General features: G+C 37.5%; 1 protein-coding gene across 3 annotated transcripts in view; it reads right to left on the bottom strand.

Moving 5' to 3' along the window:
- si:cabz01090165.1 (uncharacterized protein LOC100333421 homolog) overlaps positions 1-15236 on the bottom strand; it is a 276030-nt gene that overhangs the window by 176801 nt on the left and 83993 nt on the right. For all 3 annotated transcript variants that reach the window (XM_051958377.1, XM_051958378.1, XM_051958379.1), the window contains exon 3: positions 3597-3685. The gene's annotated coding sequence lies outside the window, so the exon portion shown is untranslated. The remainder of the gene's footprint in view (positions 1-3596; positions 3686-15236) is intronic.

The raw sequence follows: 15236 nt of genomic DNA, 5'->3' as shown, positions 1-15236 counted from the left end.
CATGGTGGAGGCAGCATCATGATGTGAAGCACGGTGGAGGCAGCATCATGGTGTTGCTCAGCAGGTTTGTGAATTTTGAGTGTAAAGGAAGGAAAATATTGATTTTTTTTTGTCATTTTGTGTCTCATTGTTCTAGTTTCTGTGTGTTTGGGAATGTTTCTTCTTTTTGTGGTCACATTGTCTTGTTTTGCGTCTCGTTTTTGCTTTGAGTCTACAGTTTCTTGCTTATTTTTCTTGTTCAGTGACATTTCGATCATTTAACGGGGTATTTTTGTGTCTTTGTGACATTAAACTACGATACATCCCATAATACTGAAGTTCAGAGGTATATTTACATTGTTTTGTGGTGATTTTGTGTTTCTTTGTGGTAATTGTGGTCGTGTTTTGACAGTTAGTGTCTTTTTCTGGTCATGTTGACTGATTCTGTTGTGATTTTTGGTCCTATTGTGGTACACTCGCCTATTTTTGAGGTGATTTGGGGTCATATTTTGGTAGTTTTGGTCGTTCAGCAGTCATTTTGCATCTTTTTGTGGTGATTTTTGGTCAGTTTGTGGTGATTTTGCAGCTGTCAGTGGATTTTTTGTGTCTTGTTGTGCAGATTTTGTGATTTGTTTGATTTTGTGTGGGAACAAAAGACTATCCTGTGAAACTTTGGCAGCGATTAAAGAACATTTTGATGTTTGTGCAGCTTTAGATTGACCGGAGTTTCCATAGAAACCATCAAACGGAACAAGGTCGTCTGGAGAAGCCCATTTTTTTTCTACCTGCGTGGCGATGGAACCTTCGTTTCTTCGGCTTTAATCATCGGCTGCTCGTCACATTCCGGGGTTTTGTCTTCTCTCTCACTATATGAAGCTCATTTTCCAACCGAGTGGTTTTCATGGTGATTTTTGGGCACATTTTGTGTTTGTTTGTGGTAAGTGTGGCTCTGTTTTGGCGGTTTGGTCTCTTCTGTGGTAATGTTTCCCTTTTCGGGGAGATTTTGTGTCGTTTGTGGTAAATTTGTGTATTTCTGTGGTGATTTGGGGTCATTTTATGATAGCTTTGACCTTTGTTGTGGTGATTTTGTGTCTCTATGGGATATTTACCTTTTTTGTGGAGATTTTTGGTCTTTTTGTTGTCATTTTGCATCTTTCAGTGGATTTTTTTATGGTGATGTTGTGTCTGTGTGGTATAGTTATCTCTTTTTGTGGTGATTTTTTTGCTTGTTTTGTGGTCATTTTGCATCTTTCAGTGGATTTTTTATGGTGTTGTGTCTGTGTGGTATAGTTATCTCTTTTTGTGGTGATGTTTTTGCTTGTTTTGTGGTCATTTTGCATCTTTCAGTGGATTTTTTTTGTTTTTTGTACAGATTTTGTGATTTGTGACATTCTGAGCAGCGTTCATCTGCAGGAGTGATGGAACCTGAGCAGCTATCAATCGGCCCTGCAGGACGTCGGAGCGTTGGCTGGGCTTTAATCATCAGCTGTTCACCACATGTCTGGACACTCCTGGCTTTTTGTGTTCTCTATTATTGCATGGAGCTCATTTTCCCGGCCGAGCGACTCTGAACAACACTCCTGTCCTCTCAGCTCCTATTTCATGGCCCGGTACGCTACAGTAATAATACAGCAGCACGGAGCGGGATCCCTTTTTTTACGGACGCTGAATATTTACGGCCTCCTTTGTCCCCTGAAATCCTCTTACAGCTCTTCTTCTGGACGCCCAGCGCTGGGATTCGCTGCAGCTTTGTGCTGTTGTGAGTCACTCTGGATCAGCTGGCTAAACAGAAGTTTTTACCAGGATTTATATTTCGTAGAAAAAAAGAAAAGCTGCACAGACTTTAGGAATTAAGTCCTCGATGGAGAATGTGAGGGTCAGATTTAGGGGAAATGAACGGGAGATGCAGGAATTAAATAAAAAGGAATATACTTTTGTGAATTTCTGATAGAAACCACAACAAACAGAGCAAGAATGAAGTCAAAAATAGGTACACAAACCACAAGAAATGCTAAATAATTACCAAAAGACGCTCAATTCTCATAAACAGATGCAAAATCTGCTCAAAAATCCATAGACTAACCATTAAAGATGCAAAAATACCAAAAGAAACTAAATTATGACCAAAAGATGCTAAATTTCATATAAAAATATGAAATCTGCTCAGACATATGTATATTTACCATAAAAGATGCTAATTTCTCATTAAAAGACATGAAATCAATTCAAAAATACATATAATTACCATAAAAGATGCTAAAATATCACAAGAAATGCAAAATCGTTACCAAAAGACACAAAATTCTCATATAAAGATTTGAAATCTTCTCATATAAATATATATATATGTATATATATATATATATATATATATATATATATATATATATATATATTTATATATATATATTTACCATCAAAGATCAAAAGAAGCAGATGCTGAAGATGCTGAATTCTCATCAAACGACATGAAATCTTCTCAAAAATATTCAGAATTACGGTAAAAGATGTTAAGATACCACAAAAATGCAAAAGATGCTAAATTTTGATAAAAAGATGCTAAATCATTCATAAAAGATGCTAAAATACTGTTAAAGGATGCTAAATCATCACCAAAAGATGCTAAAATACTGTTAAAAGAAGCTAAATCATCATCAAAAGATGCTAAAATACTGTTAAAAGATGCTAAATCATTACCAAAAGATGCTAAAATACTGTTAAAAGAAGCTAAATCATCATCAAAAGATGCTAAAATACTGTTAAAAGATGCTAAATCATTACCAAAAGATGCTAAAATACTGTTAAAGGATGCTAAATCATCATCAAAAGATGCTAAAATACTGTTAAACGACGCTAAATCATTACCAAAAGATGCTAAAATACTGTTAAAAGATGCTAAATCATTACCAAAAGATGCTAAAATACTGTTAAAAGATGCTAAATCATTACCAAAAGATGCTAAAATACTGTTAAAAGATGCTAAATCATTACCAAAAGATGCTAAAATACTGTTAAAGGATGCTAAATCATCATCAAAAGATGCTAAAATACTGTTAAAAGAAGCTAAATCATTACCAAAAGATGCTAAAATACTGTTAAAGGATGCTAAATCATCATCAAAAGATGCTAAAATACTGTTAAACGACGCTAAATCATTACCAAAAGATGCTAAAATACTGTTAAAAGATGCTAAATCATTACCAAAAGATGCTAAAATACTGTTAAAAGATGCTAAATCCTCAACAAAAGATGCTCAAATACTGTTAAAGGATGCTAAATCATTACTAAAAGATGCTAAATTTTCATAAAAAACACATGAAATCTGCTCAAGAATACATCTAATAAACACCACAATGACTTTTCTTGACTTTTCACCACCTTCTAACACAAACATCAACCTCTAGAAGAACTTTATGAACTCTGCCTTTCATTTTGTTGCAGCCTTGAATCACTATCGGCATGTACAACACAGCATTTCCACTGTTTTACTGAATGAACATCTGGACGGTTTCCTTCCAGACTTCAGGACAAACATCAGAACCAGAGCTTCATGAATCCTCTCTGGAGGACCTACCTGAAGTTCTAAGAAGCTAAAGGAGCCTCTCTGGAGAACCTACCTGAGGTTGTGGAGGATTCTCAGTCCGGTCACATCACCGGCCTCCTCGGGGTGACGACGGGACAAGCAGCTAATGAGGACGCCCTCCACCTGAACAGGAAGGAGAAGAAGAGGAATGTCAACAGGTTGCATCAGGATTCATTAATATTCCTGCAGCTTCTTCTCCTGGTTCACCTTCTTCCTCTCAGCGAGGAGGAAACTTCTCCTCAAAGAGCAGCAGAAATAAAAGCACTGAGGAGTCAGATTCAGGTCACAACAGGAGGGATGAAGTTAGAGAACAGCTTCTCTGTCGTCTTTCTGTCATTTCATCTCATTTTCAGACAAAACAAAGCAGGAATGCAGGAAAAGAGAACTTTGACTGACAGTGACATTCATCAGAGTTTCTCTCTTTTGTTCAACATTTTTAGTTATTTCACTGAAAGAAATCTGTATATTAGAGACTTAAAAAGGTAAAACAAACTGTTATTTTGAAGATATTTGCTGTTTCAAAGCAAAAAAACAGGAATAATAACAATTTAAAAAACCATAAATCATTGTTTTTACACTGTTCTGTTGTTTTGTTGCATTACAGATAATATCTGGTTCAATCACAAGAACAACAACGGAACCATTTTGGTCCATGTCAGACCAGTTTTACTCATTTAAAACCACGTGATCAGTTTTAGTCACAAACCATTTTAACCATTTCTGACTCATTTGACCACCGTCAGTCATTCTGAACACTTCTTAACAAATCTTAAATAACTTTAGAGCAGTTTTAGTGACTTCCAAACATTTTGAATTGATTTACCACCACTTTTAAAATAATTTCAGACTTTTAGTTATTTCAAACTATTAATGACCAATTTTTTATTCATGAACCAGTTTTCACCCATTTTAACCATTTTTAATTCATTTTATACCAGTTGTAGCCATTTTGACCAATAATTCCTTCACTTTAGGTCAATTTTAGTAATTTCAAATAAGCCTGACACATTTTTCATTGATTTAGGACCATTTTCAGTCATTTCAAACCATTTTTGGACTCATTTTGGACCACTTTCCATCATTTTGAACCATTTCTACCGCTTTTTGACTTATTTTGGACCAATTCCGGTCATTTTGAACACTTATGGATCAGCCTGCTGTAAACAGTCCTTCTGTTTGGTAAAATGTGCTAAAGTCAGCAGTGTTCAGCTCTTTCAAGGAGTTTTCTTTAATAAATCTGTACATTTCTGTAAGTCTACTTCAGTAAGACCTCATGAGCTTCAGATGAGTAGCTCTGACAATAAATCCACTTTTATCCTCTAAAAAAACACATGCAGGCTAAATTTACTGATAGACCACTTTATAAAACAGCACTGAGCAGAATCCTAATCCTGGACAGCATGCATGTGTGATTTATTCCCACAAATAAGTGCAGACTCAGAGCAGCAGCAGCAGGTTTATGTGAGGTGAAGGATCGACTTCATGTGTCTCAGCAGGTGGATTACAGAGAAGATTACAGAATAAATAATAAATAATAAAACAGGTGAGTCTCCCGACTGACAGCTGGATCAGCGGATTAGCGTTAGCACGGCCCCGGATTAGCCTTAGCAACAAGCTAATGCTGCAGGCTAGAAGATTAGCAGCAGCGCTAGCACGACTCCGAGCTACAGATTAGCTTCAGATTTAACAGCAACAAGTCTGGAGGGAGACGGAGGCGAGGATTCAGGCTCAGAAACACCAGAAACCAAGAATTATTACAACAGCGCTAGTATGGCTAATAAATATATGTAAATCACCACATTTTAGAGGGGATTTTATAGCTGTTTGCATTTTGTTTGTGGGGTTTTGTCAAAAAATTATTAAAGAGAATGACTGAATTTCAATAAAGTGTTGATGACCCACAAAGTTTGAACTAAATGATGAATATTCTGTAAATATAAACAATGTAAATGTTTTGTTTTCCTCCAAAACGCAGCACAGCTAAAGGAAAATAACAAATATTATTCTGAATATAAGCCACTGAATGAACACGTCTTCAAATATTTATAAAACAACGACATATATACAGAAAATGATTACAAAAATACACATAAAATAATCACTAATACACACAAAATAACCACAAATATACATTATACAATCAGGAGAAAGATAGACTATATATATATATATATATATATATATATATAAAATAACTACAATTATACACAAAAATGACTCTAAAACATGTTAAAGTGACGTGTTGTGACTTTAATACATGTTAAACTGTATATCTGTGGTCATTTTGTGTATATTTGCGGCTATCTTGTGTATATTTGTGGTCATTTTGTGTATATTTGCGGTTATTTTGTGTATATTTGTGGTCATTTTGTGAATATTTTTGGACATTTTATGAATCTTTCCAGTTAAAAATGGATTATATTTGTGTTTTTTGTTTACCTTTGTAAATTGTGTATATTTGTGTATGAATGTAGTGATTTTCATCGTGTTTTTTTAACCAGATTTTTATCTTTTATTGTCCTATTTTCATGCTCAGTGTTTTGTGTTTCCTTTCAGATGCTTTCTATGAATTCCTCCTAGAAACTCGTCACGTGTTTGATCATGAATTCTGCATCATGCAGGGGGGAGGTCTGGAGGTTCTAAACAGGTCGTAGCTGCAGGAAAAAATGCCGTAAAGAGTCAATAAGCAGCTGTAAACAGTCGTTTAAGAAGGAGCAGGAAAAGTGTTAAATTCACCAAAATAAAGGCTGCATCTGCTCCGAGCTGTCAGAATAAAAGATAAACCGTGTTCTGCAGGTTTTTGAGCATGTTGTTCTCCCGATCTGAGGATTAATGTGAAGAATCTGTGGTCAGAACTCAGATTAAGACCAGACTAATGGATCCATGATAAGCTGATCTCATGTCAGACTTTAGAACATCCAGACTTCTCCCTCCATGATGCAGAATTCATGATCCAGCTGCTGCACAAATAAAACATGACGCCTTTCTAGGAGGAATTCATAGAAAGCATGTGAATGGAAACACAAAACACTGAGCATGAAAAGAATAAAATAAAAATAAAATCTGGTAAAAAAAAAACAACAAAAAAACACCACGATGGAAATCTGTCGACTGCGTCTCAAAGTGAAGCTTTATTAGAAGACTCATAAAATAATTAGTAATATTTACTGTATTTATTATTTATTATAAGCTCTATTCTGAAACTTGATCATAAATTCGTCTCGTCGCCTCTTTTCTGTCAGAAATTATGAGACGTAACCATGGAAACCGTCAAATACACATCAGATAAGAAAACAAACAAACAAACATCTGTCCAGCAGCATCCAGTTCATCGAACATCTGGACAAACACTGATAGAACCCAGAAAACACACCTGGATGGAGACACACACACACACACACACACACACACACACACACACACACACACACACACACAGACACACACACACACACACACACACACACATACACACACACACACACACATGTTTGTACTTCTATCTTAGTGAGGACATCCATAGGCGTAATGCATTTCCTAGAGCCTTACCCTAACCTTAACCATCACAACTGATCGCCTAACCCTAATCCTTACCCTAACCAAACCTCAATTCATACCTGTTCTCTAAAAACAAGTCTTCACCCTCAAACATGGCTGTTTCAAAGAGAGGACCGGCCAGAATGTCCTCACTTTGTAAAAATGTCCTCACTTTGATAGTTAAATGCAGAAAATGGTACTCACCATGTAGCAAGTACAAGAACACACACACACACACACACACACACACACACACACACACACACACACACACATACACTCAGTCTCTCCTCTGACTGACGCTGACAGATGGTGTCTGTCAGCCTGACCCTCTCTGTGTCGTTTCCACGGTGAGGGGGGGCGTTACCGGGGGAAACCGCTCCACGGACGACACTGAGATTGAATTTTCTCCATCGTCACGGTGACAGATAACAGGACCCGCCAATCAAACGCCGATCCATCGGTTAGAGCTGACAGGGGATCGATGGAGGAGATAAGAGGCAAAGATTCTGGAGACAAAGATTACCCTCATCTCTATAATTATTTACCTTCATCTCGATCGTTTACCCTCATCTCTCACATCTCTATTTCCTCCCCCTCTTATCTCTATTTCCTCCCCCTCTTATCTCTATTTCCTCCCCCTCTCATCTCTATTTCCTCCCCCTCTTATCTCTATTTCCTCCCCCTCTTATCTCTATTTCCTCCCCCTCTCATCTCTATTTCCTCCCCCTCTTATCTCTATTTCCTCCCCCTCTCATCTCTATTTCCTCCCCCTCTTATCTCTATTTCCTCCCCCTCTTATCTCTATTTCCTCCCCCTCTTATCTCTATTTCCTCCCCCTCTCATCTCTATTTCCTCCCCCTCTTATCTCTATTTCCTCCCCCTCTCATCTCTATTTCCTCCCCCTCTTATCTCTATTTCCTCCCCCTCTCATCTCTATTTCCTCCCCCTCTTATCTCTATTTCCTCCCCCTCTTATCTCTATTCCCTCCCCCTGACTTCCTCCACATAAATGTGAATTTATCTTCAGTACTTTTTCGGGGAAGTAATTTGATGACGGGTCGCTAAGTCACCCTCCTGACTGTCGCCACGGCGACCGCCTCCATCACCTGGCGACCATCTATCTCCTGCTCAGCCTGGTTAAATCCCCCCACTGTCCTCTCTCTCTCTCTCTCTCTCTCACACACACACACACACACACACACACACACACACACACACACACACACACACACACACACACACACACACACACGCACACACACACACACATACACACACACACACACACACATACCTGGTGTGTAAAAATCATCACAGAAGCTAAAAATGAGCTAAAACTTCATAAATAAATACCTGTACATGTTTTAGATGCATTTTCTGCAGCTAAAGATGTAAAAAAAAAAAAAAAAGTAAAATCATCATTAAGAAAACCTCAGATTTCACAAAAACACAGTTTGTGCATAAAAATCAACACAGTAGCAACAAAACACAACAAAACTTCACTAATAAACAATAATATGTTTTTAGAGGCATTTTTTAGTGTTAAATCTTTTTTAAAAATCTCCAAATGCAAACCTCAGATTACATAAAAACACACAGACTGTTGATGTCCGTGCTTTTAGATGCACTGTTTGTTATTAAAGATGGAAACTCATCACTGAGAAAACCTCAAATTACACAAAAACACAGAAAATATTTAAACGTAAATGTATTTCCAGATGTTACACATGCTCTTAGATGCATTTTCTGATGTTAAAGATGCAAAAATATCACTCAGATTGCACAAAAAAAAATCAAAACCAAAAGCTAAAAATGCTCTGAAACTCCACAAATAAAGAGACAAAGAGGCAGCAGCATGAGGAGCATCATGTTTCTGCAGATAAAGACCACCAATCATCACTGCAGGAAGCCAGTGATTTCCTCTGATCGCTGCACACTCATATGATGTGAATTCCTCGTCTTATGAGGACAGAAAGCCTCTAAAGCAAACCTCCACCAACACAAATCCTCATGTTTCCACAGAAACGGTTCAGGAGAACGTTTGGGTTTCCAGGAAATGAATGGAAGTCAATGAAAGGCGTTTGTTTCTGGTTTTATGCATCAGATGAAACATAAACGTCTGTCAGGATGCCAAAACAAAAACATTCAGTCATAAACCAGCCAAATATCTGCAGAATAAAAAGTTTAAAAAAACAATCAAAAATGATATTCAGGACCTTAAAGACACAAAAACTCCCACAAACAGTAAATATTCATTATTCTCCACTTTACATGAGGAGTTTTACAATCAGTCCTGATCATAACGGCACAAAACACAGAAATAAAAATAATTTAAACAAATAAGTCAGGACCTTAAAGACATTTTTAACCAACATCAGTCCTGATCACAGCTGCAGTAAACAAACAAAAATCATATTCAGGACCTTAAAGACTCATTTCTGCACCCAAAAATCCACAAAACTGAAGTTAAATGATAAATCTTTAAAATAGCATCAGTCCTGATCAAAGCCGCAATAAAGAAACAAAACTCATATTTATCAGGACGTTAAAGACACAAATGTCTGCATCAAACAATGTCAGTATATTAACATTTCTTTCCCTTCATATTCAGGTCCTTAAAGACACAAATATCTGCATTAAAGTGCCATAAAATGTTCCATCCCAACATTATTTTCCCCTTCAGTCAGCTCTGCTCATAAATATTCATTAACTGTCACATATTTGTAGGATTGAGGTTCAAATTAGGTAAAAATTCTCCACTTTAAGTCTCAGACTTCTGTGGTTCTGTTTCTGAAGCAGCAGCATTTTATTTCCTTCCTTGCAGTAATTTCAGGTCGAAGCGAGTCGACGGTGAAAGGCCGGTGCAGTTTGACACAATAATCCGTTTCTTTTCTCTCAGATTCAGCTCCAGGTCTCACATTTAAATTCTAAACGGATCTGAAGAGGCTGTGAGGTTTCTGAGGTTTGTAGAAAAACAGAAAGAAGCGATCAGAGGCGCAGAAACGCTGCAAAAAAACCAACAAAAAAACGAGAAGCTCAGGAAAGAGGAAAACATGAATCTGTTTCAGACACGATTTTAGGTCCTTTAATCCCGTTTAACCGAACAAATAATGTTTTACTTTACAACTTACACACGCTCTTCACAGATCATTGCGGTATTTTGGCTTTTTGTTGGATAAAAAGCTGATTTTCAATGTTATCTGCTTCATTTTGCTAATTTTTAAAAATGCTTTATTGGCCACAGTTCACCACAATGAACTTCCTGTGATTCGATCCTCTTCTTCAAAATAAAATTAGGTCTATCTAACCTAATTTAACTTAATATTTTTCATTTTATTTAAATTTTTTTGATTTTTAATTTAATTTAATTTAATTTTAAGTATGTTTAATATTATTTTGAATGTTCTATTTTATATTTTGTTATTTTTTAATGTTTTTTTTGCCACAACTCACTAGAATTAGCCTCAAAATAAAATTATAGTTTAGAAGCAGCTGTTTTGACACCATTTATTTTTTTTAAATGTAATTTACTTTAATTTAATTGTGTTTACTCTTTCATTGAATCTCCAGCTGCAGGAACAACTTCATCTCCCTCCAGGATTAACAAAGTTTTCTCTTCAAAATATTGTTGAATTTTGGCTTTTTATTTGATAATAAGATTATTTTGAATGTTTTCTCTTATATTTTATGTGATTTTATAATGTATTTTGAATAAAATTAACTTTCTACAACTTGATCCTCTTCCTCAAAATAAAATAAGATTTTTCATTTATTATTACCATTATTTTTTAATTAAATTAAACCAATTTATTTGATTTTAATCGAATTTAATATTCTCTGTTACATTTTGCTAATTTTTAAAAATATTTTTTGGCTACAACTTGTTATGATTAGCCTCCTGTGATGTTGTTTGTCTTTTACAAAATAAAAGAGAAACAACATCAATCCTCATCATAACTGTGGAAAACGAAATAAATACAGTAATTATTAACAATAATAATAATAATAATAATAATAATAATTAAGGACCTAAAAAACACAAATACCTGTATCAAAAACCAGCCACAAACAAGTCCAAAACTGGTCCAAAACCAGTCTAAAATCAGCCCAAAACCTGATCTGAAACCAGTCTAAAACAAGACTGAAGCCAAGTGCTAAACTCATCCACAACCAGTCTGAAATGAGTCCAAAAGGTAGTCTAAAACCAGTCTAAAACCAGTCTAAACCAGTCTAAACCAGTCTAAACCAGTCTGAAACTCGTCTAAACCAGTCTAAACTAGAGATGCACCGATTGCAAAATTCTTGGCCGATACCGATTTCCGGTTTTAAAGGAGGTCTGACCTGCCAAAACCGGTTTTTCCGATACCGATTTTCTATCTGAGAAATAATTATAATCATATAATAGACACCATATTTGTTTGGCTTGAGTAGCCTTTCCCAAATTTAATACAAGTACCCCTCTACCAGACAACATTTTTCTTATATAACTACAATTAAAACCACAACTAATGATAGGCTATATGCTATCATAACCCTCCTTTTCAAGAATAAAACCTTCAACAGTGCCTCCTGAGCAGATTTATTTTCAACACTGACCATAACATTCAGTCCAGTTTACAGGTCAATAATTAACTTATATTCAAACAACATTGTCGGCGGTGTGGGACCCGGGGCATTCTTCACAGTGTAGAAGGACTTGATGTAGCTCAAACTCATCATCCAGCCACTGAGCAGTCAGGCTCAACATTGACATTAAGCTCACGTTAGAAGTCCAAATGTCCGTTGTGAAACTGACCGGGGATTTAGTGCCGTCCAGCAGTTTGTGTATGTGGCCTGACACGCTCTCAAACAACTCTGGCAGCGCCGTGTCAGAAAAGTACCGCCTGCTTGGTAATTTGTACCGTGGATTCAGGTGTTTCATCAGATTTACGAAGCCTTTATCCTGTACAACGCTAAACGGCTGGTCGTCCAGTGCCATGAACTCCATTATTTTCATAGTGGTGGCTTTGGACTTTTCAGTGTTGATGTCGAACATAGGAGCCACGGCGGATGGTTGTTGTGGCTGCTGCGACTCTGCCACATCCCTCCTCTTAGCGGCATTGTCGTCCTTATATTTGCTAAACAAGCCTGCGTGCTTCTTTTCCAAGTGGCGTATTAAGTTTGTTGTTCCAAATGTCTTAGGCGTTGACCCTCCACGGCTGACTTTTGACTTGCAAGCATTACAAACAGCGTGTTTTGGGTCGATCTGGCACACAGTGAAATAAGTCCATATTACCGACATGTTTTGTTCCTGAGTCTTGCTAGTTTTTAGCTGTTTTGCTCTGAGCCGATACGCAGTGCTTGACCCGCATGCGCATGCGCGGTGCATGCCCATGCGGGGTGCATGCCCATGCGGATCAGTTTGCCCTGGGAAAACCTATGGGGAAAACCGGCAAATTAAGACAGTGATCGGCCGGTCACCGGTTGGGGCCGATTGGATATAAAACCGGCTTTTTAAATCGGCGGCCGATTGATTGGTGCATCTCTAGTCTAAACCAGTCTGGAACCAGCCTAAAACCAGTCTAAACCAGTGTAAACCAGTCTAAACCAGTCTAAACCAGTCTGAAACTCGTCTAAACCAGTCTAAACCAGTCTAAACCAGTCTGAAACTCGTCTAAACCAGTCTAAACCAGTCTAAAACAAGACTGAAGCCAAGTGCTAAACTCATCCACAACCAGTCTGAAATGAGTCCAAAAGGTAGTCTAAAACCAGTCTAAACCAGTCTAAACCAGTCTAAAACCAGTCTAAACCAGTCTAAACCAGTCTGGAACCAGTCTAAACCAGTCTAAACCAGTCTAAACCAGTCTGGAACCAGCCCAAAATGCTACATTGCTAAATAAATAAACAAACACAACTAATTTGCATTATTTGTGGGGTCTTAAACTTTTTAAATGCCAGTTTGTTTACAAAGCAGAGCTGCTGTTTCTGGGAAAAACAAGAAAACCGCCAAAGTTAAGAAGGACTGCATTAATGAGGACAAATGATGAAAAAATACACAGAAAAAAGGAAGATAACAGTTCTTATTTTCAGGAAACAAACCTCTTTCCTGCCACTGTGTGCTGTAGAAATGCCAGCAGGGCTTCATGGCTTCCTGTACATCAGAAATATTGTTGTTGTTTTTATTTTCCTCCTTGTTCTGCTGAGTTTTCATTAAATAAGACGGAAAATAAAAGTGTGCTGCGGCAGATCTGAGACCAGCAGGAGGAAAGACTTCAGCCTGGAGGGATAAAAACTTTCATAAGTCAGTTTGTGTGTTTCCTTCAGCTGAGAGCAGAAGAAAACGTGAATCATTCTCCTCATTGTTCTCACTTTTTTCTGTTTTCCAGCCTTTGGAGGAGGCTGTTGGCTGATCGAGGCCCATTGTGCCGTCGACGGCTGAGAAACGAGGAGGCGAGCTGCTGACCGAGCGCAAAAATAATCCTGCTGAGACGTGTTTGTGCTGCAGATAAACTTTGAAGATGGTTTAACAGTTTGAGCATCAAGATACACAGAGATTTGTTAATTTTCAGTTCAGAAAAATCCAAAATTTTAAATCAATTTTCCACAGACATGGTGAATAATAAATGGTGCATTTAAACTTAGAATTATTAAACCAGCCTCAGTCCTTATCATGACTGACAAACAAACAAACAAACAAACAAACAAACAAACAAACAAACATAAGATTCAGGACCTCAAAGACACAAATGTCTGCAACAAAACAGGAAAAACCAGTCTAAAACGAGACCGAAACCAAGACCTAAAGTGGTCCAAAACCATTCTAAAATCAGCCCAAAAGCTAGTCTGAAACTAGTCTAAAACCAGTCTGAAACCAACTCCTAAACTGGTCCAAAACCAGTCTAAAACAAAACCAGTCTAAAACCAGTCTGAAACCAACTCCTAAACTGGTCCAAAACCAGTCTAAAACAAAACCAGTCTAAAACCAGTCTGAAACCAACTCCTAAACTAGTACAAAACTAGTCTAAAACAAAACCAGTCTAAAACCAGTCTGAAACCAACTCCTAAACTAGTACAAAACTAGTCTAGAATCAACCCAAGAGCTAGTCTGAAACCAGTCTAAAACGAGACTGAAACCAAGACCTAAACTGGTCCTAAACCAGTTTAAAATCAGCCTAAAATCTGTTCTGGAAGCAGTTGTAAGTCAGTCTAAGCCAAGACTGAAACCAAACCGTAAACTGGCCCAAAACTAGTCTAAAAACCAGTCTGAAACCAACTCCTAAACTAGTACAAAACTTGTCTAAAATCAACCCAAAAGGTAGTCTGAAACCAGCCTAAAACCAGTCTGAAACTGGATTGAAACCAAAGCGTAAACTGGTCTTAAACCAGTCTAAAACCAGCCATAAAGCTCCTCTTCTCTTGAATGTAGGAGCTCATTAGTCTGTACATCGGTCTTTGTCATGGTGTCTCTTTACTTCCAAAAACCAACTTCCTGCAGTCTGACGGTGTTCTAGAAGGTTCCTGACCTCCTACAGAACATGAAGGAACAACCTGGAGCAGGAACACTGTGTTTTTTCCAGATATATTTGAGTAACTTTGATGTAGTTGGACCAGTAAAATGGATCAGGTCGGTCTCTGGACGGTTGGGTTTAACATCAACTCACACAGACTCTAAATAAATCCTAAAAACTGCGAGCTGTGGCTGGTTTCATGGTGTGAAGTGTCCTCTATCGCTCTCTTCTCTGGTTATCTCTTTCATTTCCTCGTCTCGGCTCGCTATCCGTCGTCAGACGTCTTCCTTATCGTGTTCGCTATTCAAGAAGCTAATTAGCTCTGCGATTGTTAGCCGGCCGGCGGCTCTGCAGAGCGGCTGCTGGAGGATAATGACTTTCTTTTCTTGGTGTGAAGGAATGATGCAGCTCTTTCTGCGTCTCATGTTCGGCTGCAGCAGCTTTTTTACACCACAGAGCAGAAAACAGCACAGAAGAAGAGATATGCACTGAGGATGAGGACCCGTAAGTCTTCAAAGGTCAGTTTGTTCACACAGTGCTGCTGTTTGTTTAGTTCACTTATTCTGGATGTTTCTGATGCAGTACTCTTTAGTGCAGTGTCAGATTAAAATAAATAAAAATAAATAGAAATAAAAAATCTCCCACTCA

This window comes from Acanthochromis polyacanthus, chromosome 13, assembly GCF_021347895.1.
Source record: "Acanthochromis polyacanthus isolate Apoly-LR-REF ecotype Palm Island chromosome 13, KAUST_Apoly_ChrSc, whole genome shotgun sequence".
Classification (NCBI taxonomy): domain Eukaryota; kingdom Metazoa; phylum Chordata; class Actinopteri; family Pomacentridae; genus Acanthochromis; species Acanthochromis polyacanthus.
This window is presented reverse-complemented; position numbering and strand designations above follow the sequence as displayed.